This window comes from Nyctereutes procyonoides, unplaced genomic scaffold (genome assembly GCF_905146905.1).
Source record: "Nyctereutes procyonoides isolate TBG_1078 unplaced genomic scaffold, NYPRO_anot_genome, whole genome shotgun sequence".
NCBI classification, from domain to species: Eukaryota; Metazoa; Chordata; class Mammalia; order Carnivora; family Canidae; genus Nyctereutes; species Nyctereutes procyonoides.
In genome coordinates, this window is record NW_026575082.1 from 20,390,380 (window position 1) to 20,418,178 (window position 27,799).

General features: G+C 40.6%; 1 protein-coding gene across 1 annotated transcript in view; it reads right to left on the reverse strand.

The window, feature by feature from the left end:
- Nucleotides 1-25,414, reverse strand: part of LOC129514575 (ras-related protein Rab-27B) — a 56,141-nt gene extending 30,727 nt beyond the window's left edge. The window contains exon 1 of the mRNA XM_055333252.1: nt 25,280-25,414. The gene's annotated coding sequence lies outside the window, so the exon portion shown is untranslated. The remainder of the gene's footprint in view (nt 1-25,279) is intronic.
- Between the last annotated feature and the right edge of the window lie 2,385 nt (nt 25,415-27,799).

Consider the following 27,799-nt stretch of genomic DNA (forward strand, 5'->3'; position numbering starts at 1 on the left):
CAGAGGAGGGTGTTCTTTGTCTAAGGGGCAAGTGCAACATTAAGGCACCGCCCAGTAGCAGCCCTGTTGAATCAACCCTGACAGATTGCCCAGGTGGAGACCTCATGAGCATGGGCATGAAATGTCACCTAGGGAGCTTCAAAGGAAAGCTCACAAAGCTGCCTGGGGACCTGACACTGTCCATGGCTACTCCAATTCCTGCCTTTGATAAAAATTAGTACAGCAAACACATTTACCGAACCTCTTTCTGTATATAGAACACTAACCCCAGGAGAGAGGAGGAAATGAAGAAGGAAAATAGAAATAAGTGTGAGACGACTCAGAAACACTTAAAAAGCAACAATGATAAGGCATCAGGTAAGAAATTGAGGAAAGAGGATGGGCTTTATAGTCAAAATTAGGCTTCACAATATGCTTGTCTCCCAGCTCCATTTATAAAGCAAGAATACTAATCTCCCCCAGATTCGCTCATTTGCTCACCCAACAAATATTTATTGGGCACGTGTCATGTGTTGGGCACACAGAGTTTCGTGCAGGGATGATGTGCAGCATAAGGCCTCCACCCCGTTACCGCACCAGCTGCGACAACTCCAGCAACTGCTTGTTCCCTCCACAGGCCACTGCCGCTCCGATCTGCTCACGGTGGCCCCTTTCACTCTCAGAAGAGTCACATTTGAACAAACTGTGTGGTCACTGCAGCCAGGAAGAGCAGTTAACTGGTCTTTGTGCCTCTGGCTCTGCCTTTTCCCCCAGCCTTCTCCTCGTAACCAGTAGACCGTCCCTCAAAATTATAGTCAGGCAACATCGCTGTCTTGCCTCGTATTTTCCAATGGCATTCAACAAAATGAAAATAAAGCTGGAGTCCTTTGTCCTGTCTTACAAAGCTCTGTATGCCCCGGCTGACTCTTCCTGCTAATGTTCCATTCCTTTAAGGAGCCACGTCTCATCGTGTTAGAACCTCTGCATGGGCCGCTCCCTCTGCCTACATTCCCTTCTCCTCCCCTGTCTCACAAAGGGCCTTCTTACCATCATTCACTTTTCAATTTAAATGGTTCTTCTTCAGAGGGATCTCACAGGGCCCTCAAATCTGAAGAAGGCTCCATTCACTTTCTATGGCATCCCCCTAGGTTCCATGTGGCCCTTCTTCCCAGCTCCTGTCTGCCTTTGTTTGTTATCACTTGCTTTCCCATCTAGTTGCAAGCTCTGAGTGGGGGGAGTCTGCTCATGCTTTGTTCACTTTGGAGCCTCGCTAAAAATAGGTGTTCTGCAAATATTTGCTGGAGACACCAATATAGGCTCTGTTGGATTTAATTGGTGTGGTCTGTAATGCAGACAGCTGGTCTTGGAGAACTTCAGGTTGTGCACTAAAAACCCTGAACTCTCTGCATAAATAACAGTGTCTTTACCAGCAAAGTTACCTTACATGTTGAATCGAAGAAGAAATTAATCTAAAACTCACGAGTATAAAGCTATAAAATTAAAGAATTCTGGTGGTTGAGTGTATGGTTTCCGACTCCACCAACAGCTGTTTCTAAGACAGTAACGGCTTTAATATCTACCTCTGCTTCTTTGGTTTTCAGAGCCATGTCTGGCTAAAATACACAAGATTTTGATGAGATGCTAGAAAGGGTTTTATGTAAGTGCTTCAGGGTAAGATTATTGAAGAGGAAACCTCCTTTGGGGTTCTGGACCATTTCTAGTGTGTATATGTGTGTGTGTGCACACGTACGTGCTCATGCAGGCTTCCCTACACCAACAAGCAATTCTCTGACACCAGTAAGGTGTCTGAGAATTCAGCTCGATTCTGACATTATACCTGGATTCCACGGGTAAAGAACTCAGTCCCACAAGATGGCCCTCTACTTCAGACATCAACTGAAAGCCCAGGTTGTTATCTGTGCTTCTAACTGACCGGCTACAAATTAGAGATTCCAGAGACGTCCCTCTATTAAAGATGCCAATTGTAAGTCAGAAGCTACCTGTACTTCTGACCCACTGGCTGTAAACCAGAGGTTCCCACAACCTCTCCTTAACTTCTATTAATTTGTTCACAGAACTCAGGAAACCTGTTTACTCCCCAGATTACTGATATATTACAAAGATTATTAAAAGTTACAAATCAAAAGTCAGATGAAGAGATACAGAGGGCAAGGTAGCAAACAAAGGAGCTTCTGTCCTCATGAAGTTTGGGGCCCGGCATGGTCACACGTGGACATCTTTGATTCCCTAACCCAGAAACTCTCTGAACCCCCTCCATTTTTGTTTTTTTTTTATATGGAGGCTTCATTACTTAGGCAGATTGATTGACTCATTGGCTATTGGTGATTGACTCAACCTCCAGTTCCTCTCCCCTACCCTGCAATCAGCAGGTGGGAAGGAAGATCCCAACCCCCTATTCCTGATTGGTTCCCTCATCCCATGGCCTTTTTCCAAAAGTCATCTCATTAACATAAACCTGGTTGAAATGGAAAGGAATTTGTTATGAATACCAAGACACCATGTCACCTCGATGGCTCTGAAACTGTCAGGAAATGAGAAGTGGAGACCAAAAATTATGGCAAAAGATGCTCTGCTACTCTTATCGCTCAGGAAATTCCAAGGGTTTTGGAAGCTATGAGGCAGGAACTGCAGATATAGACCAAATCTATTTGAGAAATATGTTTTGGTTTTCTGAATGATCAAATATATATATACATATTTCTTATAAATCACAATATCACAAAATCTCACAGAAGAAAATCAAGAGCTCGGGGATGCCTGGGTGGCTTAGCAGTTGAGTGTCTGCCTTTGGCTCAGGGCGTGATCCCCGCGTTCCGCGAACGAGTCCCATATCGGGCTCCTCGCATGGAGCCTGCTTCTCCCTCTGCCTCTCTCTCTGCCTCTCTCTGTGTCTCTCATGAATAAGTAATAAAAAAAGAAAAAGAAAATCATGGGCTCAAATCCTCATTCCTACAAACTCATATGTAAAGTTCTTAATGAAGCAACACAATATCTTAGATCTGTATTTGATAATACAAAATAAAAATAATCTGTACTTCAAGAGAAAGCAAGAATCATATTTTAAATATATAAATATGGCTAGTGTTGTAAGAAAATCCAAGAAAACATTATCATTGTGGAATGCAAACAACTCACATTATATGCAACCCGAAGGAAGAAGTTTGCTACTGAGTTGTGACTGTTTTCACTTTGGACTTGATTCTTGGACACAGGATACATTAATAGCTCAGCAAGGAACTACGCTCTTAAGGCAGGTCTGCCTATGTTGAATTTTCAGAATCTGTATAATAAAGACTTTACAAAGGATTACAATTTTTTTTTTACTTAATTTACCTGCTTTATTTCAGCCTCTTCCTATTTTTAAAATAAAGGTTATGGTTGATCTTCTCTTGTGTGATACAAAGGCAAAATGCCAGAAAACCTCTTGTGTTTTTTCATATGTATTTTTTGGTAGCTGTCCTCAAACAGTGGCATCTGTAGCCGGTGTTTTAGAGGGGTGCTGAAACCACCTCTGACCCCAGCATCTGCCCAGCCACCAAGCCTAAAGCCCTCATGAAATCTTTATGAAACAGATACTCCTGAGGATCTAGTGGACGGATATTAACTGTATTAGAACAAGAAGTCACCAAGGAGGTGATATATTAACTAGTTCACTCATTAGTGTTGATTAGGTTGACTCATTAAACTCACTACCTCCCACAGTCACCTAAACTACATCTTCCAAGGCAAATTTTGATTAACGGAGTACCTGGTAAAAAGAGACACAACATATTTTGTTGAATGAATAATGAAAAAGAGGCAAAGGTTGATGAAGGCATATCTGTATGAATGCAATTCCTAAATGGGAAAAAATAAAAGAAATTTAGTAAAATAAAGTCAATGGGCTGATGTTGGGGCATTAAAGAAAGATGGGGGGGGCATATAGAATCAAGCCCCTTCTCTCCCCTCCCTCACAATTTTGTTCCCAGTGGCCCTAAAAATGTCAAACCCATTCTAAATCTCTGTATTCTAATTGGTTGAGCTCCTCAGATTCTAAAAGCCATTGTAAATAATTAACTTAAGAAAACCACTCTGCCCTTTATCAGTGGCATTTCATTGAATCCATAATAATCCGTACTTTTGCTAATACATTAAGTCCGCAGTTATGTGTTGAAAAAAGACACAATAAGATGACGAGGAGTAAAGGGGAAATTCCAAATTTGTTGAACCACAATTTACACTGACATATTTGTATTACTGGATTCCAGATGTAAAAGAAGCCACAGGCGAAAGGCTACCAAAAAATTCAAGTAAGCGGCGTGAAGAACAAAGATGAAGGATGGTGAAAACATTAGAGGTAGACTAATAAATGACCCAGGCTGGACAAAGGGGGATTTTAGAAACTCCTAACAAGAGCTATACATCATTCTGAGCTTATAAAGTCCAGTCTCTCCACCGGAGGTGGTGCACCACGATGAATGCACAGCAAGGGAACCCTTTATGCGGCAAAGCACACATGATCCTCATGCTTCTAAAAGAGCCCAAATCAAGAAACTTCGGACCAACTCATAAAATCAACAAAACACTATGAGAATTAATATTAAGAAGTTGACCTGGTTTCCATTTTTTCCCCTTCTTTCATAGTCTTTAGAGGAAACTTTACTTAAGATTTCTTTGTTGCTGTCACAGCCATATTCTTTGGATGCTGTGTCAAATCCCAATTCCAAACTACTGGAATCATCTAGATGGTTTCATGGATATTATCTCCTCCTCCTCCTCTGTCTTTCTTTTTCTCCTTCCTCCTCCTCCTCCTCCTCTTCTTCTTCCTCCTCTTCTTCTTCCTCCTCCTCCTCCTCCTCCTCCTCCTCCTTCTTCTTCTTCTTCTTCTTCTTCCTCCTCCTCCTCCTCCTCCTTCCTCCTCTTCTTCCTTCTCCTCCTCTTCTTCTTCTTCTCCTCCTCCTCCACCTCCTCCTCCTCCTGCTTCTGCTTTTTAGTATCCAAATTTGCTCTGGACTGTTAGGCATCACGCACTCTGAAATTTACTGGACCTTAAGGAGTTCTTTCTCATCTACTTTTTGCTGGATGTTAAGACTTCAAGGTCAGCTGATCTTCTGAAGATGCTTCTAGAGTTGAAATGATCAAAATTCAGAGAACTTAAGACCCCAGCGCTGATCTGCAGTCTCTGAGTCCATGATAATGGTGCTTGGGTTCAGCCCCACCGATACCCCTGCGTTGCCAAACTACCTCGAAAAGAGTATATTCTTAGTTTTTTTAAAAAAGATTATATTTATTCATTCATGAGAGACACACAGAGAGAGGTAGAGACACAGGCAGAGGGAGAAGCAGGCTCCATGCAGGGAGCCCAATGTGGGATTCAATCCCGGGACCCCAGGATGGCGCCCTGGGCTGAAGGCAGATGCTCAACCACTGAGCCACCCAGGCGACCCGTATATTCTCAATTTTAAAGCAGAATGTCAAGACAGCTCAACAAACATTTACTGAACATCAACTATAATCAAGAGACGTTCATAAGTGCTGTGAATACAGAGACAGATGAAAGCAGCAAAGCTGGGAATTGGATTCAGTTTCATCTCTCCTCCCTGAAACTGTGCCTCAAGTCGCCGAAGATATCATTGCCAGGAGATGCCCTTAAACAGATACTCACATTGTGTCCTCTGCTACAAAACCCAGGATGGTTTTGTGGTCTGTCTCTACATCTTGCACTTCATCAAACACATCCACAAAGGATGAGAAAGAAAGTATTTGGCATGCGCAGGAGTAAGATACCCACCCCTCATTTTCCTTGGGTTCCTTCATTTAGTTCTGCACCAAGACATGGGTAGGATATACACACAATCTGAGCAGAATGATAAAGCTCCTTAACAAAAAAACACTGCTTCCTTTCCCAAGTCACAGCTCATAATTATGTCCAGTTGACTCTCAGAATCTCAGAATGAGGTCAAATCAGGATGTGACCCCCAACAAGACTTTGGGGTCAGACATGACTCTAATTCCTGTTCTTCTAATTACTAGCTATATGAATAATTATTAAACCTGGCTCTCAGATCCCTCCTGTGTAACTGGGGGTCATACAATGTTTGTAAACACCTGGTTTGTCACTTAGCCAACGAGGAGACACTGAGTAGGTGAAAACGATCTTGGTATAAAACACTATTGGCAACAATTTCTTTGTAATCTTTGTGTTTCTTTGTAATTAGTGTGGCAATTGCAAACACTTATTAATAACATTTCTCATTTTGTGACTGCAATAAAGGCCTCTCGCTCAGTTATAGACAATCACTGGGGGGAGAAAAAGGTACTGTTGCCCAACTACAACCCTGAATGATTCTGATGGAACTGGTCTGGAGTGTGTGATTTGGGGACAGGGAATTCTCAAATCAGCTCTCATGATTCTAATGTGAAAAAAAAATAACAAATCAAAAGCAGACAAATAAGATGCTAAACAGCGTGACTAGCAATTTAGGGATGCCAGAGTTAGCAAACAAAATTCAGGACGCTCGGTTAAATTAGAAGTTTGGATAAAAAGACCAATTAATTTTTTAGTGTAAGTGTGTCACAAATACTGCATATTTAACTGGATGTCATGTGTTTCCTTCATTTGGCAACCCTAACTGGTATGATAACTCTTGTGTAAAAAAGGGAGAAAGAAGAATATGGGTATCCAACTGTTTAATTATGTATGTATAAAATGGATTTTGAAGATTTGCTTCTGGGAGGGGAACGAGATAGGAGGAAAGGGAGGGTAGTTTTCACTGTACTTTTTTGTGTCTTTTAAGTTTTAAACTACATGAAAGCATTCCATATTTTTAAAACAAATAGCATTATAAAAATTGAAAATAAATAATTTATAATGAGAGTGAAGAATCAATAGAGGACATAACTAATACATATAATACCTAGAAAGCAAAACTGGTAGGAATCTGTCAAAACATCTTACTCTATTATACTCTGGTTTTTCAGCGTAGACCTAAGTAGAATTAATATTAACAATCACTTGTTGAGTTGCCAGATTATAATTGGAATTAATATCAGCAGCCTCCTGTTGAGTTGCTATTACGCAAAGCACTTTATACACTTTAATTTAATCCTCACAATAACCCTTGGGGGTTTTGCAAACAAAAAGGCTGAAACTCAGAAAGATTAATTAACTTGCCCAAATCACACAACTAATGATTGGCAGGCCTGGGGTTTAAATCTGGGTCAGTCCAAATCCACAGCTTGTTGCTTTTAAATACAAGACAATGCTCTACTGTCTTCAGCACGTTGATTCCCAAAGTCAGGAAATTTGTATTTGGGCATGAAAATCAATGCAAAAAGGCAGAGCAATGAATGCACATTTTCATTTTATGCCAACATCAGTCACCGAGCTAGGAAACGTGACACCCCGGTAAGTATTTTCTTGGTAAGTAAATATGCAAGCGCACCTCACTTTATGCAATGTTTGTGTTCCAAGACAGTTGTTTCTCAATGACATTTATGCAAATGTAATCGTATTTGTATTTTAGAGTAAATCCGGGAGTCTGCTTTTTAAACAAAGTGTGTTAAATTCAGAAGATAAATATGACTGAGCTCAATCCCATTGTTTTGGGACAGGGCACAAAATGAGATCATCTAGGAATTTGCTAATTGTCCTTCAGGGTTGAGGGTCTTAATATAAAACATGACTGGTAGTTTATGTGTGCAGAGGATACTTTGCTAAATTACAAAGGATTTAATCAGTTAAATTAAATTTCTAACTTGAGTCTGCCTTTAGCTAATTTACTGTTTAAATAAGCATGAGTAAGTATTTGTTATAGAGAAGCAGAGTGTCACTTATCAAACCAGTACTATTTTCATAGCTTACTGAGACAGGAATGCGTTAGAGGACAACTTTGTTATCTCTTGTGAATGGTTTTTAAAAGATTTCTCCAAAATCTATTTTGGTCTATATACCTTAGGCATCCCCCAATGATCTGCCTTATTTAGATGGCAAAGTGTGAGGAATGGGAGGAAGGGGTTTATCTCTTGGAACTGATAATCAAAGGCTATTTCAAGCATTTTTAAGATTAGTAATTTTATAAACAGTTGACCAAAAGCCATCATCCCATTAAGAAGAGAGCCGCAGACTCCCTGAATAGTTGCCAGGATTTCTGTCGGAGGTTGGGATAGGAGTGGTTGAAGGGCAGGTAAGTGTCCCCTCCAGCCCAAGGGCAACCAGAGCAGCACTGTGAGTTTAAGGCAAGACTTGACCTCCCCATGTTCAAACTTTGTGCTTTCTACACTACATCAACTCTTCTGAGTGGCCAGTATTACAATTCCGAAGTCAGGAAAAATCAACCCAGGAATGTCATTTAAAACCATGCCCAGATATGCTGTTGGCCAGGCAGTGACTCCATTTGCCAAAGTCAGATACCACTTGGTGAAGCTGTATTTGTGCCATCATCTAAATATTCTATTTATCTTCCTCTTTATTCCTTATAAAAGGGAGTATTTTCTTTGAAAGTACAATATTAAAGAATATATATAAAATGCTAGATCATCAAAGATTTTATCTAAATAGCCAAGAGTTATTGAGGATTTTATATTACTTTCAGCTTCCACCTCCCCACCCCTTACCACCCCATACCATACAATGAAATTTATTTCTTTATTTTTCTATAGTTACATATATTTGATTCAGTAGATATTTTCCAGAATGCATTATATTCTGGTAAGGTACCGCCAGTAGTAAATCTGCATAAAACTCCTATTACTTCCATAAATCAAACTGCATCTCCATTTAATTGTATTTATTATATGTAATTGAATCAAGTTTTTTTGTTTACTCTTCATTTTAAAAAAGGAAAATTGAATTGTTTACATCATTTATAAACTAAGATGGTTAAAAGAATGTTTGCCTTCAGTTTTCTGAAGCTCTTGCTTTTTCCTGCCTATAGGTCAATGGCCTATTCTTAAATGTCTTTGTATCTAGAGTCTGGGGAAATATGTGTACATTTATGTATGAATAAGTGCTTTTATCGTAACACTTCTTTACTCACCATTTGAGCCTATACTTTATAACTCTCTCCAAATTTTATCAGAAAATTCTTAGCACCGGTGGTAAGATGAATCCATAAATAAAAATGAGCACAGATACCTAAAGGAGACAGGCTTGGTGGAGTCAGTTTCATGTATATCTAACCTCATAATCAACATGCTTTTTCTAATTAACACGGTGTTCTTAACTGGAGTAGTCTGGTATGGGTAGAGGCCATAGCTTTCCCCATTTTTTTGGGATGCTCCATGTTGGCCTCTCCAATTCACAGGCAACTTCACATGTCCTCTTTCTACAGTAACTTTGGAAGCACCACAGCAGTAGGCTGCTCAAACCTATATCCCCCCTCCCATTTACCAGAAAACTGGATAATTCCACCATTATAATAATTTCATCTGAAGTTCTTTAAAAATGTAAATGTCAGCATAACATGTATGATACTACTACATTTCATTTCAGCATCCCGGAAACATACATACAGAACTTTAGATCCCCATGGAAATCCTTCATAGAACAATAAAATAGGATTAGTGTCTTAGGCTTTTTTATTGTCAATATAAACCTATAAAGTCCATTTCTACATTATTTATAAAACTACAATTAAAAACATGACCCATAATGGGCTTTGTGCTATTAAGTTACTATTAGAACGTAATGACAGGAAAAGAAATGTGTCTCTCCCGATAAATCGATATACTTTCTTTAATCTGATAAGAGAAGCTATGGTACGCAGTATTTTTGTTTGTTTGTTTCCGTTGCCTGGAAGATCAGAATTCAGTTTTTTTCCTTAACATTTTAGTGATCAAAGGTTCCCTGGTTAAACTACTTTACCTCTCCCTACTCCTGGATTACACAACTCTTTCTTTCTGCTTGTTTTTTTCTGGTTCCTTTAGCTACTTGACTGCATTTTTATCTCTAAACTATCGCAAACCCTCTGTAGGAAGACGTAAACACAGTTGATTCTTGTTAATCGTGGTAGTTTTGTTCTATAAAGTCACTCCAAATACTGAATTAGTGAATACTGAGCCATTGTTCCTAGGAGAAATATAGGATAAAGTTCCTGTGAGCCACTGGTCACCAACTGATCAATATAAACCTTGTTTTATGTGTTTTTATAATAAGGACACCTTCCTTAATATTATGGTTGATTCATGAACATTGAACTCATGGCCAATAGCACCATAACTCATGACTCAATGAAACTTATCTGACACACATATTTTCTTTATAAGGCACATCACAGCCTTCTCACACTTAAGAACATTAATCACTTCAGTGATATGCTTGGGAGACATTTTAAACAGAAAAACCACCACCTAAAAGCACAAAAACGGGAAACATGTGGCATTAAATAAACCATGGAAAGGACACTTGTTTACAGCATGAGAAACCAAACGGAAAGAAACTAAAACAAAACAGAGTCAACTTGTTTGACCACAGCTGGGAACATGCACAGCAGAAGACTCAAAGTTTTCCCCACGTCCATGCATGTTTGTGAACGACCACAAAGACAGCAAGAGTGATGATCTTAGAGTTACACATAAATTTTAGCCAGTAGGCAAATGCACAAATCTACAAGTGGCAAATTATGAGGACTGGTTGCATGATTTCCCCAAACTATTATAGTTTGGGGGAATTATTATATTTTGGCTAATCAGTGCATTAGCCACAGTTAGAATATCAAATTATGGAGTGGAGAGGAGGGGCCTGAGGGAATGGGACAGGTGCACTTTGATTATCTTGTGGAAATAGCAGAAAGGTTTGAGCAAAGGCAAGAGGAGCAGATCCCAGAGGAGCAGCCAGGGAGTCCCACTGGGGACTCAGGTCCCTGGGACAAGGACAGGAGAAGCAAGGCAAGCCTAAAATGGACATAGCATTAACAGATTTCACAACTGTACTTCTTCCTACTGCAGTGGCCCTATTATTACACCCATTATTGCTTAACTAGGGGAATTCAGGGAGACTTTTTTCTTCCCCAATAGATTCCTACACTAAACTTAGTACAAATGTCAGGCTATATGACCAAGTATTGCAGTGCTAATATGTTTCAGGGAAAATAAGCCCAATACATAATGTGTTGATTTTGGCCAAATTATTAGTAAAAGTTGTAACATGTGGATCTCAGGGGAGACTCTTCTTTCTAGTTGATGATGAAAAATGTTACTAAACCTAGAAGAACCACTCCCATCTCCCCCACACCTCCATTTTCACACACATTAGGCAAAAATTGGTAGAAAGGCAGGTTGGGAAAGACACGTGTGAATTTAATAGGACTGATAGCAGATCGGTCTGTTAGGATGCTGCACATAGTAAGTCCTCCAGGGATCAACAAAGTTAGCAACCGTTCTATGTTAAAGCTAATTAGCTCATGACATGAAAATTCAGACTCATTTTCTGTCTCTTTGGACAATCACTGATAAACCCTCTTGGACCTTTCATTCGGTGAAAATTACTGGGAATTTTAGCACCAGTGAGCTCTGTAGATATTTCAACCCACAGCTCTGTCATGGTTCGTGGCTAATTTAATATCTTTTCCCACAAGGTTATTTCTCATGGAAGATATTGATATATAGAGAAGCCATAATTGTACCTGTGTTTTATTCATAAACTTGGCTTGGTTCTTTAAGTCACACCCATGTTATTTCAGACTCCACCCTGATTACTATGACACTGAAACTATCTCATGGTTAAGGAATGGCTTTCCTTCGAGTTCTGAGGCGCTTGCACTTCCTGTCCTTTAGTTGGCCTGTGATTCTGAACCTATCTGAAGGAGCCATTGACACGCAAATTCTAGCATATGAGGGATGATTGTACTCATATTCATGATTTTTAGAATTATTTTAATCTTGATTATCTGAAATGGAAGAAAAATGTATCGCTCCAGTTTGGCCAAAGTTTATAAAATATGAAGAAATTTTTCAAAGACTTCATCATTTACATTGATACTTCAGAAGAACAGAGATAATCCTCCTGTTACCATAAGACATTTTAACATGTTGGAATCAAATAGACTGAAGTTTAAGATATGTCTGATTTCCAAATAAACCAGTTTGTTCTGTGTTACTGTGTAATAGTTTCACACTGGTCTCCTGGCCCGGCTTATACGCAGCAGACACAGACCAATGTGGCTTAAATGTTCCTTTACTCTTACTAATCAGCAGGTGCCACACTAGTTGTCCAACAGCTCCAGTGCCCCTAGTCCTAGGGAGTCAGGAGAGGAAACAGGAGAGATGCCTTTGAATACATCCTTGATGCTATTTTTTTTAAGATTGTATTTATTTATTCATTAGAGACACACACACACACACACAGAGAGGGGCAGAGACACAGGCAGAGGGAGAAGCAGGCTCCACGCAGGGAGCCCGACGTGGGACCCGATCCCGGGACTCCAGGATCACACCCCAGGCTGAAGGCAGGCGCTAAACCGCTGAGCCACTGGGGCTGCCCCTTGATGCTATTTTTTTTTTTTGAGATATGCATACATGTTTTTATTTAGTTCCTTCCCTGCTGGGTTCATCCCAAAGCTTCATACCTCACCCTCCCGCTGTCAAAGTAGTTGATGCTATTTTTATAAAACCATTTCAAGCTCAAGTTCTCCTATCAGAAGCACCTTCTTATTACAGGGTGGCTTAGCACTACTAAAACAAAAAAATAATAATAAATTTTATTAAAAACCTAAAGTTAGGGGCACCTGGGTGGCTCAGTGGTTGAGCATCTGCCTTTGGCTCAGGTTGTGATCCCAGAGTCCTGGGATAAAATCCCTCATCAGGCTCCCCACAGGAAGCCTGCTTCTCCCTCTGCCTATGTCTCTGTCTCTCTCTCTCTCTCTCTCTCTCTGTCTCTCATGAATAAATAAATAAAACCTTTAAAAAAATCTAAAATTATAGGTACACTATTACCACAAAGCTTTAATAAATAATAAATATAAAATATGTAAATATATTAAATACAAATATTAAATACATTAAATTCTAAATAGGAAAATCAAAGGTTAAAATATAAAATATTTATTAAATATTTAAACATTGTACATGGTGCTAATTTATTTTAATGCCTTTCTGAGCCTCAATCATCAGAAAAATTTGTAGCACAAACCCTGGTCAGACTATGCTCCTAGCTGACACAACACCCAGTGACAAGTGGTATAAGCAAATTTGAAGGACAGTGATTAACTTTGTAGAGCTTTACAGTCTTTAAAAAAGAATACAAATGCGAAAAAGCTACAAATGCATAAACTGAAGATACTTACAACAGATATTTTTGTCTGAAACTAGCAAATCTAAAGTAAAATGGTTGCAACTAACTCCCCAGACTAAGAATATTTTTTAAATAGGCATTTTTCTCTTAAAAGTAAAAGATAAAACTTACCAGCAATAAATTTCTTAAACTACATTGTAATCAATGTTTTGATTTCTGCTTTGACCCACACCATGGTAAAAAGGATTTCTACCTATCCTGTTTATATGCTCCCACTGGTTATTTTCTTTGTCTTTCTTGGTATTATCATCTAAGCTTTAATGGACTTCAGACTGTCCTGATAAATCACATTATGCTTAAAAATTAGTTGAAAATATCTATCTAAATTTCTGTTCAAACATGAAGCTTTACAGAACGCTTTTTCTGAAAAATAGTTTAAAACCTCATGTATTTGAAGAGACTGGAAATGAATTCAGTGCATTTGATGAAGTGTTCTAGTAGTTTTGCAAAAGATCAAAAAAATTTTAAAATCCCATAAAATCCTTCTAAAAAATTCCTGTAGTTATCTGACCTAGGTTTTTCTTATGGTGGGATAAATAGAAGACTGCTTACATAACCCTTCTTACAAACAAGTAGGTCAACTACTTCCATCAGTTTTCTAAATTTCACTGACTTGAAATTATCATTTGGAGATAAGCCAAGCACAGATAGAAAACGAGGTCCAAATTTTCCCATGATGAACTAATTAGTTTACTTTGGGCTATTTCTTACATAGCAGCCTTCTGCTATCATCAGACACTTGACCTACCCTGTTGTTGCTAAACAACACTTCCAAATATGTTAACGTGGCAAATGTGGGACTCTGTTTTACTTACCATAATCAATAAGGTATATTTTTATCTCTAAGGAGAATCAAACTGTTATCTTTATGATTTCTATGAATTGTTTAAATCTCAATTCTGGACCATTTTATTTTCTGTAATACATAGGCTTTCCTAGACCGACAGGTTAGACATTGGACTGAATAGTATACTGGTGTCTATTTCTGAAGGTAACAACACAGAGGGCAGTCATGGTTTTAAAGATTACTCTAAAATTACCTAGATGTAATCAACCAAGAGATCTTTGGTGTCATGTATCTAAAAGGTTGGCCATTTAGTTTGCACTTGTGGGCCTAGACCTGTTTGGAGATTATGCAGCCGTTTTTAAGTTCATCTCTTATACCAGCAGTTGGCTGAGGTTGGCTCAGAAAAATGCTACTATTCCTGATGGAAAAAATGCTTAGGCTGCTTAATCAATTACAATTACTTCAGTCTGCAGACTAACCACAGTGTCTGCCAGCTTACCACCTGAGTCTACTTATACATATTTGTAATGTTGACCCAAGAGACAGGAAATGGAGAACTTACTGTCAAGAATACATAGTCAAGGGTTATGGGCAATAATGGTGAGCAAGCCTCAAACTCTATCCCAGGGCCAATTCTCTTCCTGAGGATTGACTTAAGAGACTCTACAGAAGGACACCAATGACCCTGTCTACAAAGGGATTTGACAGTATTTTCAGAACTAGGGATTTGAACACTTATCTAACCCAGGATCTGCCCTTAATGATGGAAGATTCTATATGGTAGCTGCTCCAGGATTTTCAGGCCATAGTATCACCAACACATGGACCACATTAGCTTCTATTTATGAAGTTCTTTTTTTTTTTGGCCCCAAATTGTTCCCCTACAATTCTATTTGCACAATTGCAATTTCTAACGTGATACGTGCCTTTGGATTTTTGCTACATTAAGTAAATTAGCTGCTTTTGGTCATTGATACTGTAACAGAAATTAACTCATTAGAAAGACTGGTCAAAGGCAGCCCGGATGGCTCAGCAGTTTAGCGCCTGCCTTCAGCCCAGGGTCTGATCCTGGAGACCCGGGATCAAGTCCCAGGTCGGGCTCCCTGCATGGAGGCTGCTTCTCCCTCTTCCTGTGTCTCTGTGTCTGTCATGAATAAATAAACAAAATCTAAAAAAAAAATGGTCAATAAGCCATTAATTTCCCACCTTGGAAGCAACAAAATATCAAAAGAGAAAAAGATAGGCTCTGAGAAAGTTCTGACAAAGAATGATTTTCCCTTGACATGTACTAAAAAGGAAGTTCTTTGCTCCACTTTCAATGAATGTCAAAGAAAAAAAAGACTCAAGGAGACAATTTTACCTCCATGACAAAATAGACAACGTAATAAAACTTTTTGTCCAGGAAAGAATTTGGGGGCCATAGGGAATGCCTGGCCTTATCAGAGGCTTACTTATTTCCAATTATGTAGGAGAGGATATATCATTTTTCTAAAAATGTCTATCAAAAGAATCTTTCATTTCTTTCTTAACACAGCTTCAGAACAGAAGCAACTAGTCTTAAGAATTTTATGAATTTACTCATAGACACCACTGCTATAGTGTAAATGTACTTCTGGAAACTCAACAATGGAATGATTATCATAAATGTCTTTATTCTCCTCTTATTTTATTTTATTTTTTTATTCTCCTGGTAAATGCTAGTCTCAACTCATTTCAGATCCAGTGAAGTAAGGTAATTTCAAAGTAATGGGAATAAAGTGATTTTTGCTACTCAAAAGAATCAAAAAGATATGGAAGCAACCCAGTGTTGCTTCCATCATCACTGATGAATGGATAAAAAAGTGCAGTCTATATATACAGTGGAGGATTACTCAGGGTACCTGAGTGGTTTAGTGATTGAGCGTCTGCCTTTGGCCCAGGTTGTGATCCCAGGGTCCTGGGATTGAGTTCCGCATCAGGCTCCTCACAGGGAGCCTGCTTCTCTTCTCCCTCCCCCTATATTTCTGCCTCTGTGTGTCTCATGAATAAATAATTTTTTAAAAAAATCTAAAAAAAATAAAAATAAAAAGAATGAAATCTTGCCATTTGCAGCAAATATGGATGGACCTAGAGGCTATAAAGCTAAGTGAAATAAGTCAGTCAGAAAAAGACAAATACCATATGATTTCACTCATATGTAGAATTTAAGGGGAAAAAAAAAACTAAAGAACAAAGAAAAAAAGAGACAAACCGAAAACCAGAATCTTAAGTATAGAGACAAAACTGATGGTTGCCAGAGGGGAGGTTGGGGGGGCATGGGTGATATAAAGGGAATTAAGTGTACACTGATCTTGATGAGCACTGAGAAATGTATAGAATATTTGAATCATTATATTGTACACCTGAAACTACTGTAATACTGTATATTAAATAGAATTGAATAAAGATAATAATAAAAAGAAATATTCAAGATTCAGTCTACTCCTTACTTTCCTTAATTAGCGCTGGATTTGATATCTGCTCCCAATATCTGGGAGTGCTAGAGAGTATACCAAGCCAAAAGAAAAACCTTAAATAGATAAAAAACCTTTACTTCTGCCTTTGTATGCCCTTTTCTCAAGATCCTGTGGTTTGGAAAAGACCTCAATGTCACCCACACCATTCAGTTCAATTTTCCCTTTAAGTCATTCCTGGGCTGATTTTGGCAATCGTGCTAAAAGAAACTAAACTCATAAAGATTATGGCTGGAAGACACGTGAGGCATGTTTGTTTAACCTTCTTTCATCTTTTTCATCTTTGCAAATATATTGTATAAATGCCTGAAATCTCAAGAAGATATATGTAAAAAATTTACCCCAAACAGAAAGCAGTAGCAAGAAAAAGTAGAATTTGCAAAACTGTGCCCACTAAAATGAAAATGATCAAGCTTTTTATTTTCTTACACAGTAACAGAGATTTGAAAACTGATGCATTAAGTGAATGCATTCTTTTGATGGTAATATTTCTTTTCTTTTCTTTTTTTTTTGGAGGTAATATTTCAAAGCTGGAAATGATGGTGACTGCTGTCCGTCTTTAACCAAGGACTTGTTATTAATGCAAATTTTCACCCTTGACAATGAGATCAAAGAATTATAATTGATAGTGATCTACAAAAGTCCATCGTAAGTGACAGCTTTCATGAAAAACACATTCGTGCAGAACAAGATGTCAGAAATGATGTATCCATAACAAAGAATGCTTTACACACCAGGAATCCAGAAGGTACAGAGAGAACACCTCAACTGGACAAGTGGGCATGCAGAATGTTCTCAAACTAGTTACTAATAATCAGAAATACTTGAAATGGAGAGTGAGAGGCAGTCAAATGATTGTATAAAGAATAGTTTTAAATGCAATAAAATATTCCCCAGACTTTTTTCAAGCAGTGAACCAGAAAGCATATTATCATGGGGATGAAAATGGGATGGGAAAGAGGAGGTAGGAGAAAGAGAAGAAGTCTCCCTAAATGGGGTCAATCACTTGACATATATTTACATTTGACAATATTTTACGTTTTGTTGGATATTGCAAGAGTAATCAGTACTAGAGAATTAGTCTTTAAGTCTTAGAACATCAAGATACTTTTTATATTTTGGTAAGTAGATCTTGAAATTTAAAGTGTCAAAAAGTCCGTCATAGCAGAGCTAGAACAAAGCTACTGAAGAAAATGGGAGGGAACTGGTTTTTAAATGGATACTGGCTGGGTATCAGTTCTTATGGCATGGTACTAATTATTAATTAAGCTCAAATAAATAGACTTCATTCCCTTTGGGAATTAGTTAGGTTTTCCATTCTCTGGTACTGGAACACATTCCTAACTGAGGCGCCCGTCATTTTTCACAAGGGGCTGCCGAGAGAGAATACAGAACAATTGTAGAGAAAGGAATTCTAGAGAAAGGGAAGGGCTACTTGAAGTGACTGCCCACAAAAAGGGATAAATGATGTCATATGCATAAACTAAGATCTAAAGACATTTTTAACATATTCTTCCCATTTAACAATAATGATAATAATGATGATGAATATATACCTATCATTAGATATAATCTTCAATTTCCCCTCTTCTCAGAACTGAAATGTCTTTATTAGCCAAAGCACATCAGTGCTTACAGAAAAAGAAGAAAATCAGGAGTCCTGTGTTACGGCTACTACTTCTCCCTGAGAAGAGAAGTACGGCACTTGGTTTTACGGATTTGGCCAGCATATCTCCGTGGCTGTCATTGGCCTGACCTCTTCTAGGAGGTTCAGACTCCAGAAGCCATTTCCCTGAATATATCCAACTGAATGAGCACAAGTATCCCATATGTCTTAGGTCTTTCTCCCCAAACGTGGTTCACATTTTTTTATGATTAATTTGAATTTTGGGGACCACTTTTCATTCATTCTACTGCTTCCTTAAAACCAGCAATTGGGACTTTATAAAATTCCCTTCTTTCTCACAATAGCTGGTCAATGCCATTCTTGTTATTTCTCTAATCTGACACCTCTTCCCCAGCCTTACAATCACTGAGCTCACTTCAGATTTTATTTCCTATTCCTAACTGAGCTCTCTAGTTTTAACCCCTTTCAGTGTATCTACCTGTTTATTATCACAATACTGCACTGAAACCACTAACTTAAACCTTGCTCGGTCACGGTAAAACTATCTGTTCATGGATCTCTTTCACGTACCAGACTCTATGTTCTTCAAGAGCAAGAATTGTCTTATTCATTTTTATAACCAAAATACCAAATATGCCACTGACACATCATAAGCGCTTTATGACCTTTTTTTAATAAAAAAATTCAGATACGCAAAAATTATGCCAGAAGTTAAATTGCTAGTATCTGTTTTAATATGGTGAGCTGATCTTTTATTGCAATAAAATCTATTGTCAATTTTGACATTAACTAATGCCATTTTCTCTAAAGTTTATGCTTTCTGGGTAGAATCTGTGTTCACCAAAGGGTGTCAATAATTCTCTGAGTTCTCGTTTTCAGCTTCTGGATCAAGTTATCATGCACAATAACAGGTTTTCTATATATAAAAAATAGACTAATTGGAAAAAGACTAATTAAAAGACTATTTCCTTAATCCTCCTATTCCAATTTCTACACACTTTTAAAAAACATAGTTCCTGAAAAATAAGACAAATAGAAATGTTTATAAAATATTATGACACAAACATGGCATCTTTTTTTAAGGGTACAGTCAACATTTAGGAATTTGAATTGTTTCTTTTTTTAATAAATTAATTTTTTATTGGTGTTCAATTTACCAACATACAGAATAACACCCAGTGCTCATCCCGTCAAGTGCCCCCCTCAGTGTCCATCACCCATTCACCCCCACCCCCCGCCCTCCTCCCCTCCCACCACCCCTAGTTCGTTTCCCAGAGTTAGGAGTCTTCATGTTCTGTCTCCCTTTCTGATATTTCCCACACATTTCTTTTTTCTTTTGAATTACTTCTGTTCTCACGCAGCCAAGACAATCCTTGCCTGTGGATATTTAAATGACATTACTACTTGAGACTGAATGCACCAGACTTCAAGTCTTTATTTACTAAAATCAGCCTAATTCAACACCTTCCAGGAACTGATAGGAAAGGAACCTCTGGTTTCCTGGGCCTCATGCATGGGTTTATTTTAAATGTCAGAGGGTACTTTGAGAGAGTGAACAACCGCAAGGATTCAGAGCCGTGAAGACCACACTTGATTAGAGACACTGCTGGGGGGGGATCCCTGGGTGGCGCAGCAGTTTAGCGCCTGCCTTTGGCCCAGGGCGCGATCCCGGGATCGAGTCCCACGTGGGGCTCCCGGTGCATGGAGCCTGTTTCTCCCTCTGCCTGTGTCTCTGTCTCTCTCTCTCTGTTTGTGTGTGACTATCATAAATAAATAAAAATTTAAAAAAAAATTTAAAAAAGACACTGCTGGGAATTAGAAAGAAGAACATTTGTGATTCAAAGGAAATCCATCTTTGCAATAACTGTTATTATCATACAGTCGCTTTACAGAGAAAACCACATAGAAGTCATAGAAGTCAAAGACTTCCTCCCAGTTCGTACAGGAAGCAGATGCACACCAGGCCTTCTCCACGTCTGCAGAGGAGACCAAGCACGGGGGTTGGGGCAGCTTTCCCCATCGGAGGACAACACACACCGGTGCTTACTCTCCACTTTTCATCTCCCCCTCACATTTATCTAGGAATGCTCTTATCCCCAGATACAAGGGATCAGATCAAGGGTAAGATAACAAGGATAATAAAGGTCATTCGGTTCAATGTCCCAGTACAGGCCACGTCTACAACAAATAATTCTGAGAATGGCGTACTCCTTGGTCTTCTTTGGTTTTATCCAGTCCCTGCGATGACTCCCTGAGCGGTCTTTCCAGCCTCACCTGGTGCTCCTCTCCAACCCCTGCCTTCTCCGAAACCCTCTGAAGCTCACTGAATGCACCAAGCTCTTTCCTGGGTGGAGATCTCAGCAGGTGCTTTGGCTCTGTCTCAAATGTTCGTTCTCCCCTAACTGTCCACAGGACTGGCACCCAGACCCTTCAGTCTCAACCGAAACAGTTTCCTCAGACAGGTCTTCTTGACCAATCCCAACATTATTCTTTCCCATTTAAAGTAGTTACTTGTGTCACAATAACTTCTCAACTTCCTATGATTTTACTTTTCTTTCAGTTTTTGTCAATTCCTTCCCAGTTTGGAACACGATTTTCTTTTTTGTAGAGAGAAGAGGGAAGCACAATAGAAACTAAATAATTCTACTTTCACTCACATCCGTTAATGTCCTTATTCACTGCTTTGCTTTAAACAATGCTAGAGGAATCTTTGGCTCTCTGGGTTCAGCCCACTCTGGGTTGTAATCCTCTTCATACTGTCTTGACAGCTCACAACACCTTTGTAGGTATTTCTAATTATGTGTCCCTTTGTTCATCTGTTCTACAAGCCAGTTTTTAAAATTGATTTTACTAGAACCTCTATGTAGCCTCATGAATTTCTCTAGTGGTCTCTCTTTGGGGATTATGTGAAATGCTTTTTCCAGCATTTGTTAAAGTTAGTTTATCTGAATTCCTTGTTTTTAAGAACTCTGTCTTCTGTCAAAGTTGCCAATGATTCCAAGTTGTCACAAGCAATGATCACTTCCTGGTCCTCCTCTCACTCTGCATCTTCACAACATCTGACACAAGTCACCATTCCCTTTCTCTGGGTACACTTTCTGGCTTGGGCTCCATGATGACACTCTTTTCTGGGGGAGAGGGGAGTTTTTTACTGGCTCCTCTGCAAGTTTCCTTGATGTTAGAACAAGCCAGAATGCGGTCCTTCGGTGATATCCTCAAGACCAAGAGCATCCATGGACTCTGTATCTCCTAGTTTCTATGTGTATCTATGACTTCTTCCCCAAACTCTGTAACCAAAAGCCTGGATTTGACATCTCCACATGGATACCTACACATACCTCAAGAGGCTCAAAATGAATTCTGCATTTACTTTCCAATTTTGTTTTTTCTCTTAGCTTTATCCACCTTAGGAGAGAGCTTCACCAGGTGTCTTGTATCTCCATACAAAACCCAGTGATCATTTTGGTTCTTCCTTTTCTTCAACCCACCTCCTTATTTGGTTTGTCAGCAAGTCCTGTCAGCTCTGCCTTCAAACAGGTCCTGAATCTATTTCTTTCTCTCCACTACCACTGTTCCAACCCCGATCTATGCCACTGTCATCTGCTGGCCTCGCCCCTACCTGGTATCTCTTCTCTGCTTGGCCTATGCTACATTCTTGTTAAGGAGGGCAGCGTGATCATTTAGGAAGATGGCCCTCTCTGGGGTTTTTCCTCTGAATCATACAGCATTCTTCTACCCTTCCCAGGTCATTCTCATTATTTCATAATTAATTTTTTATTTTATTTATTTTTTAAGATTTTATTTTATTTATTCATGAGAGACACACAGAGAGAGGCAGAGACATAGGCAGAGGGAGAAGCAGACTCCATGCAGGGAGCCTGACACGGTACTGGATCCCAAGACTCCAGGATCATGCCCCAGGCTGAAGGCAAGGCGCTCAACTGCTGAGCCCCCCAAAGTCCCTAAATTAAAAAAATACATATCATTGAAATTTGTGTAATTGCTAATTTGTATTTTGACTTAGATGTCTATTTTTCTAAGCTAGAATTTAATTTCCATGCTATTAACCTCTATTATCCACTGGCTTGGAAGGATACCAAGACTCCGGGTATGCTTAGTATCTGTTGAACAAATTTTCAATAGGCAATATCTAAATCACAGTGTCTTCTCACCTCGTTCAGAATAAAAATCAAAAGTCAGCATGTTTTTTAGGACTTTCAAAGCCCTCAGTGATCTGGCTCCATTATCACCCGTCCCCCATCTCTTGCTAACCCAGCCCCTCTCCAGGTGTGCAGGCTTCTTTGATTCCTGGAAGATGCCAGGCAAACCCCTGCTTGTTATCCTTTCAATGTGGAAAACTCTTCCTCCTCATAACCACATGGCTCACTCTCTGACCTCCTTCAGACCAATATTCAAAGTTCATCTTCTCAGGCACCTGATTTAAAATTTCAATACTCGCTGGGCCAGGCTGCCTACACGCTCTGTGTGCATCTTCTGCCTTAGATTCTCTCCCAGCATTTATCTCTAATGTATTATAGATTCAGCTTGCACGTATCTTGTTGACTCTCTCTCTCTGCGGTGAAAGGCAAGCCTGCATGGGGCCAGAGATTTTTGTCTGTTTTTTGTTTTGTCCAATTCTGTCCACATAAACCCCAGAATAGTGTTTGACACTAATAAATATTTATTGAATAAATGAACAAGAAACTTAAATAACTTTTCTTAATACATGAAGCAGTTGTTTACTTAAAAAGACAATTTATTTGGGCACCTGGGTGGCTTAGTGGTTGAGCGTCTGCCTTTGGCTCAGGTCATGATCCCGGGGTCCTCGGATTGAGTCCCACATCAGACTCCCCGTGAAGAGCCTGCTTCTCCCTCTGCCTATGTCTCTGCCTCTCTCTGTGTCTCTCAAGAATAAATAAACAAAATCTTAAAAAAAAAAAGACAACTTGCTAAAGATTTTTTTGATTATGCATTAAACGAGTTTTACTCTCATTACTGAAGACTAGGCAAATTTCCTTCATTCAAGGAAAGGCCTATGAGAGAAGGTTAATATTTGGAGAGCATGAATAATGACTGTGTGAAACAAATTAAGTAATACAACTCCATTTATGGGGTTTGCAGTAGGCTTTTATTATGCTTAGCGATGTTGCTGCTTCCTACTACTGTATAATAAACTTCAGCCCTGTGTACACCTAATAATGAGTAAAGAATCAATCTCCTTTAGCCACCAGCTCTAGAAAGTGACCTACTCTTCATGGGAAACACCTGGTTTGTCCTGTCTGTTTTTACTGTAATTGTTTTCTTGCATCTTGACACTACAATTTCTTGCTCAAGAGCTGAACTATTGGTTAAGCTACCTTGATGAATCAACTCAAGAAACTGGATTAATTGTGAGCTGAGCTTTATGTGAATAGTTGGCCTATGTGTCATGCTCTACTGATCTGAAAGACCAAAAGCCTAACCTGAAACTTCCCAGAGTGAGGGTGGGAAAAGAACAGATTTCTCTTCTGGACTACCTGAGGTTTTGGCTGACTTCCACTTTTCTAGGAAAAAAAAAAAAAAAAGCAGTTAACTAAACCAAAAGCAACTCAGACACCAGCAGATAATTTTAGAATAAGCTGGTGTGCCGAGGAGCTGAGGAGACCAATTTATTAGGGTTCCCTTCTCTATCAGGTCAAATATTCCTGTTCCAGAAATGGCCTAGGAGAGTTGTCATTTGCTTAATATTTGACACATTCCCTTTATTTCTTCTTGGCAACTACGAGAACAGGCTCATCCAGTTCCATCTGAAATCTTTTGTTTTCCTTTTGAAAATAATGATGGTAATATTTTATGAGAGGCCCATAATCCTTAAGCAGAAAAGCCTCATTAATATTAAACTATCTGTCAAGATTACCCTGTTCTGGTCATCCGTAAGAATCCCCTTTTGCCTTCAAAAAGGGCTGATCAAAAAAAAAAACAAAAAAAAACAAAAAAAAACCCAAAAAAAAACAAAAAGGGCTGATCCCATCTAGATAGAGGATCCTGCTAAAAAAAAAAAAAAAAAAAAAAAAAAAAAAAAAAAAAAAACCTATGAAAACGAACTCTTTAGGAGGAATGGCACAAGGCAAGTATGGCTCTCACTGAATACTACGACGTGGACTTTATAATAACTTGAAGATTCAACAAACTTAAGTGTCTAAGGCTGTAATGCCAAAGTCCATCTTTTTTATTAACTTCTCAAATTTAGAACTATACAAACATGCATATCAATATATATACTTATTAATAATATCACTAAATCCGGAGGACTGTAACTAAATACTAATACATATTTTTAAGGCTTAGAACTAAATCAAAATTCATAGCTACTGTTATGTTAAATGGTAATTTTGCTGCTAATAACCCAGGAACTACTTTTATTAATTTGGGTTTAATTTGATAATGTACCATTTAATCAGCTGGAACCCTTAGACCTTTAATTTTAGATCTTGAAATAAAAAGCCAGCAAGCACGTTATTACAGGTGTGGTGACTTCAGCCAAACACAGCTTCTCCCTCCTGATACAGCCTCCAACCTTCGCTAGCCACCTGCTCCGGCATTTTTCAGATGATTGAATATGTTGTGTTGGGCGGGGAAACTCCTGGAAGCTAAGGTCCTGCGACCCCTTGGAGGAGCACACACGCCCACACCCCAGTAGCTGCCAGCTTGGCTCAGAATTTGGAAATAACTGAGCAAAAATAATAATAATAATAAAGGACACCTGGAAGACAGAAATTACTTTTGATTTCTCTGTGGCTCCCGCCCCGAGAAAGTGCGAAGGACTGTCCTAGCGCCTGCACTTGCCCTGCCCTGAAAGTCCACACACGCTGTTGTTATTTCTGTGGTTATTAAGGATGTTGGCCGTCTGGGGATGCGAGGGGAAGGGAGATGGCATTGCTGTGGCTGTTGGGGTTTTCTCTTTTTTGGGGGGTGGGGGGTTCGTCCTAAGCAGCTGTTGGATACCCGCGGCGGGGTCTCCCGGGGCGGCCCGCACCTGCCCGGCCTGCCCCACCTGCCCCACCTGCCCCGCCTGCCCCCCCTCCCGCCCCGTCCCAGCAGCGCGGCCCCGCGGCCCGACTCACCGGCTGCCCAGGGTCCCCGCGGAGGGCGGGGGTCGCGCGCCAGGCCCTTGAGCTCCGCGGGGGGACGCGGCTCGGCCCGTCCTCGCTGCGGCTGCGGCTCGTCCCCGCTCGCCCGGCGGCCCCGCGGGCGACAGCGCTCAGGAGGGCGGGGTGACGGGGGCGTGTCCGGGACACGCGGGCGCGCGCCTGGGCTGCACCTGCCGCCGACCCCGGGCGCTTCCCGCGAGCGCCCGGAAGGCGGGGGGGGGGGGGGGGCGGAGGACGGGGGTCGGAGCCGAAGGGGCCCCGCGAGCAGCGCCCTGCGGGATGCACCGCTTGGCGCGCACGCACGCTAGGCAGCACGCATCACCCTCACTGACCGCAGCACCCTAACTGGCCGCAGCACCCTCACTGGTGCAGGCTAGGCTGCACGCAGCACCCTCACTGGCCGCAGCACCCTCACTGGCCTCAGCACCCTCACTGGCCACAGCACCCTCACTGGCTGAAGCACCCTCACTGGCCACAGCACCCTCACTGGCCGCAGCACCCTCACTGGCCTCAGCACCCTCACTGGCCACAACACCCTCACTGGCTGAAGCACCCTCACTGGCCGCAGCACCCTAACTGGCTGCAGCACCCTCACTGGTGCACGTTAGGCAGCACGCAGCACCCTCACTGGCCTCAGCAGCCTCACTGGCCTCAGCAGCCTCACTGGCCGCAGCATCCTCACTGGCCGCAGCCCGGAGGGCGGGAGGTGGGGGTCGCACCTGGGGGACCGGGAGCCCGCAGCGGGGCTGGGCAAGTATCCCTGCGGCGCCCACTATCCTCTGTCCCCGCGGAGATCCCGGCCGGTTCTCTGGAGGTCACAGGTTAGACCCCACCCCCCCGCCCCCGGTGAGGGACCCATGGTAGGCTGCGTGCACACGGGGGCAGTCGGACCATTCCCCTGGGAAGGAAGTGCCGGCCTTCAAACCCCTGCTGGTCAACAGCGAGACGCTATTTCAGCTCTGATTGTCCCATCGGGCTTCTGTCGGGTGGGCAGGGGGCTTTGGGCAGCTTGGGGCGCCCCCCCCCCACCCGGAGCTCTAGGGGCCCAGGAGCTGCAGGAAGAGCCCCAAGCAAAACCAGAAGTGAACACGCAGTAGCAAAACAGCTAAGAAAAGGGCAACGGCAGAAAGTATTTGGTCCCACAAGACTATACTGAAAAATACAGTAGTTCTATTTCCTGTGCCTCAAGGTTCTCGGCCTGAAAATGGGGATGATAAAATGCCTTTATAGGGTTATTGTGAGCAAATGAGTTCACTTCAGCAAAGCACATAGAATAGTGCCCAGCCCAGTAAATTCTGTAGACGCGTTGCTTTACATGTTATTGTGGTAGTTCTTATCCACTTCAGCCCCCCAAAGTAAGATCTAATTAATAAAAATTACTCTGATCGACTAGGAGAAAGTATAGGAGGTTTCGGTTGTAGATTTTCAAATTATATGTATACTGGGAATCTACGTGTACACTGGGTACCTACATGTACACTGGGTATCTACGTGTACACTGGGTATCTATATGTGTACCGGGTATCTATATATGGTAAACCTGTTTTGTGTCCATCAACAATCTCTGAGTATAAAACAAGCATGTGTCACTGGGCCTAGAGAGAGATAAAAGAAAGAATATAACTCTGAATTGACTCTATTGTATGTAGCACATTAACCTAAAATGATTCTCAAAACAATTTTTTTTACATAAAATGATTCTCTGTGCTAATTAGTGATAATCTGTATTCTTCACCCAGTTTACACGTTCACTTCCATTAATCCAAATAGATACTATTTCCCATATAGAGTTTTAAAGCCCTTGCCCATAGGTCATTTGATTTTCACCAACCTGCTTTGAAATAAGCAAGGCATCTATTATTTTTATTGTCCCCAATTAGAGAAAGAAGAATTCGAAGTTGAGAAAGTCCCAACAAGGTGTCCAGAATCATGAAGATCCATAAAGGTAGAACTCAGGTTGCTCGTCCCAAAGGCAGGGCTCAGGATGGTCGTTATACTGTGCTTCCTGCCTAGGATTTCTAGAAAAAGTTCCTGCCGTGAGAGAGTCTAACAAAGACGTGTATCATCTTCTCTCCTTGTCACCCTTCCCCAGATAAGTGTACCAGCTGCTTCGCAGGTACATTTTTGCAGGGACAGCCCTCCGGGAATCACCCGCCACATAAGTCTCATCTGTGGGTTCTGAAGCTCAGAGGCACTAATGTCCCTTAGTGATGCTATTCAGGTACACGACACTGGTGGAACTTTTCCTTCCCAGTGAGCAGAGGGGTCCCAAGGAGAAGGTGGTGGGAGAACATGAGAGAAATGATTCTGAGCTGTCTCATGTAGGCTACTTTGACCAGAGATGGAGCAGAATAAAAGAGCCTGCAAACCCAGTGAAAACAGGGGGACAGCATCATGTGTCATAATAAAAAATAAATACTTTCCTGTACCTGGAGTTTCTATGGCACGAATTAAATAGACATAATTTGTCAATAGGTTTATCGATCAATAAAT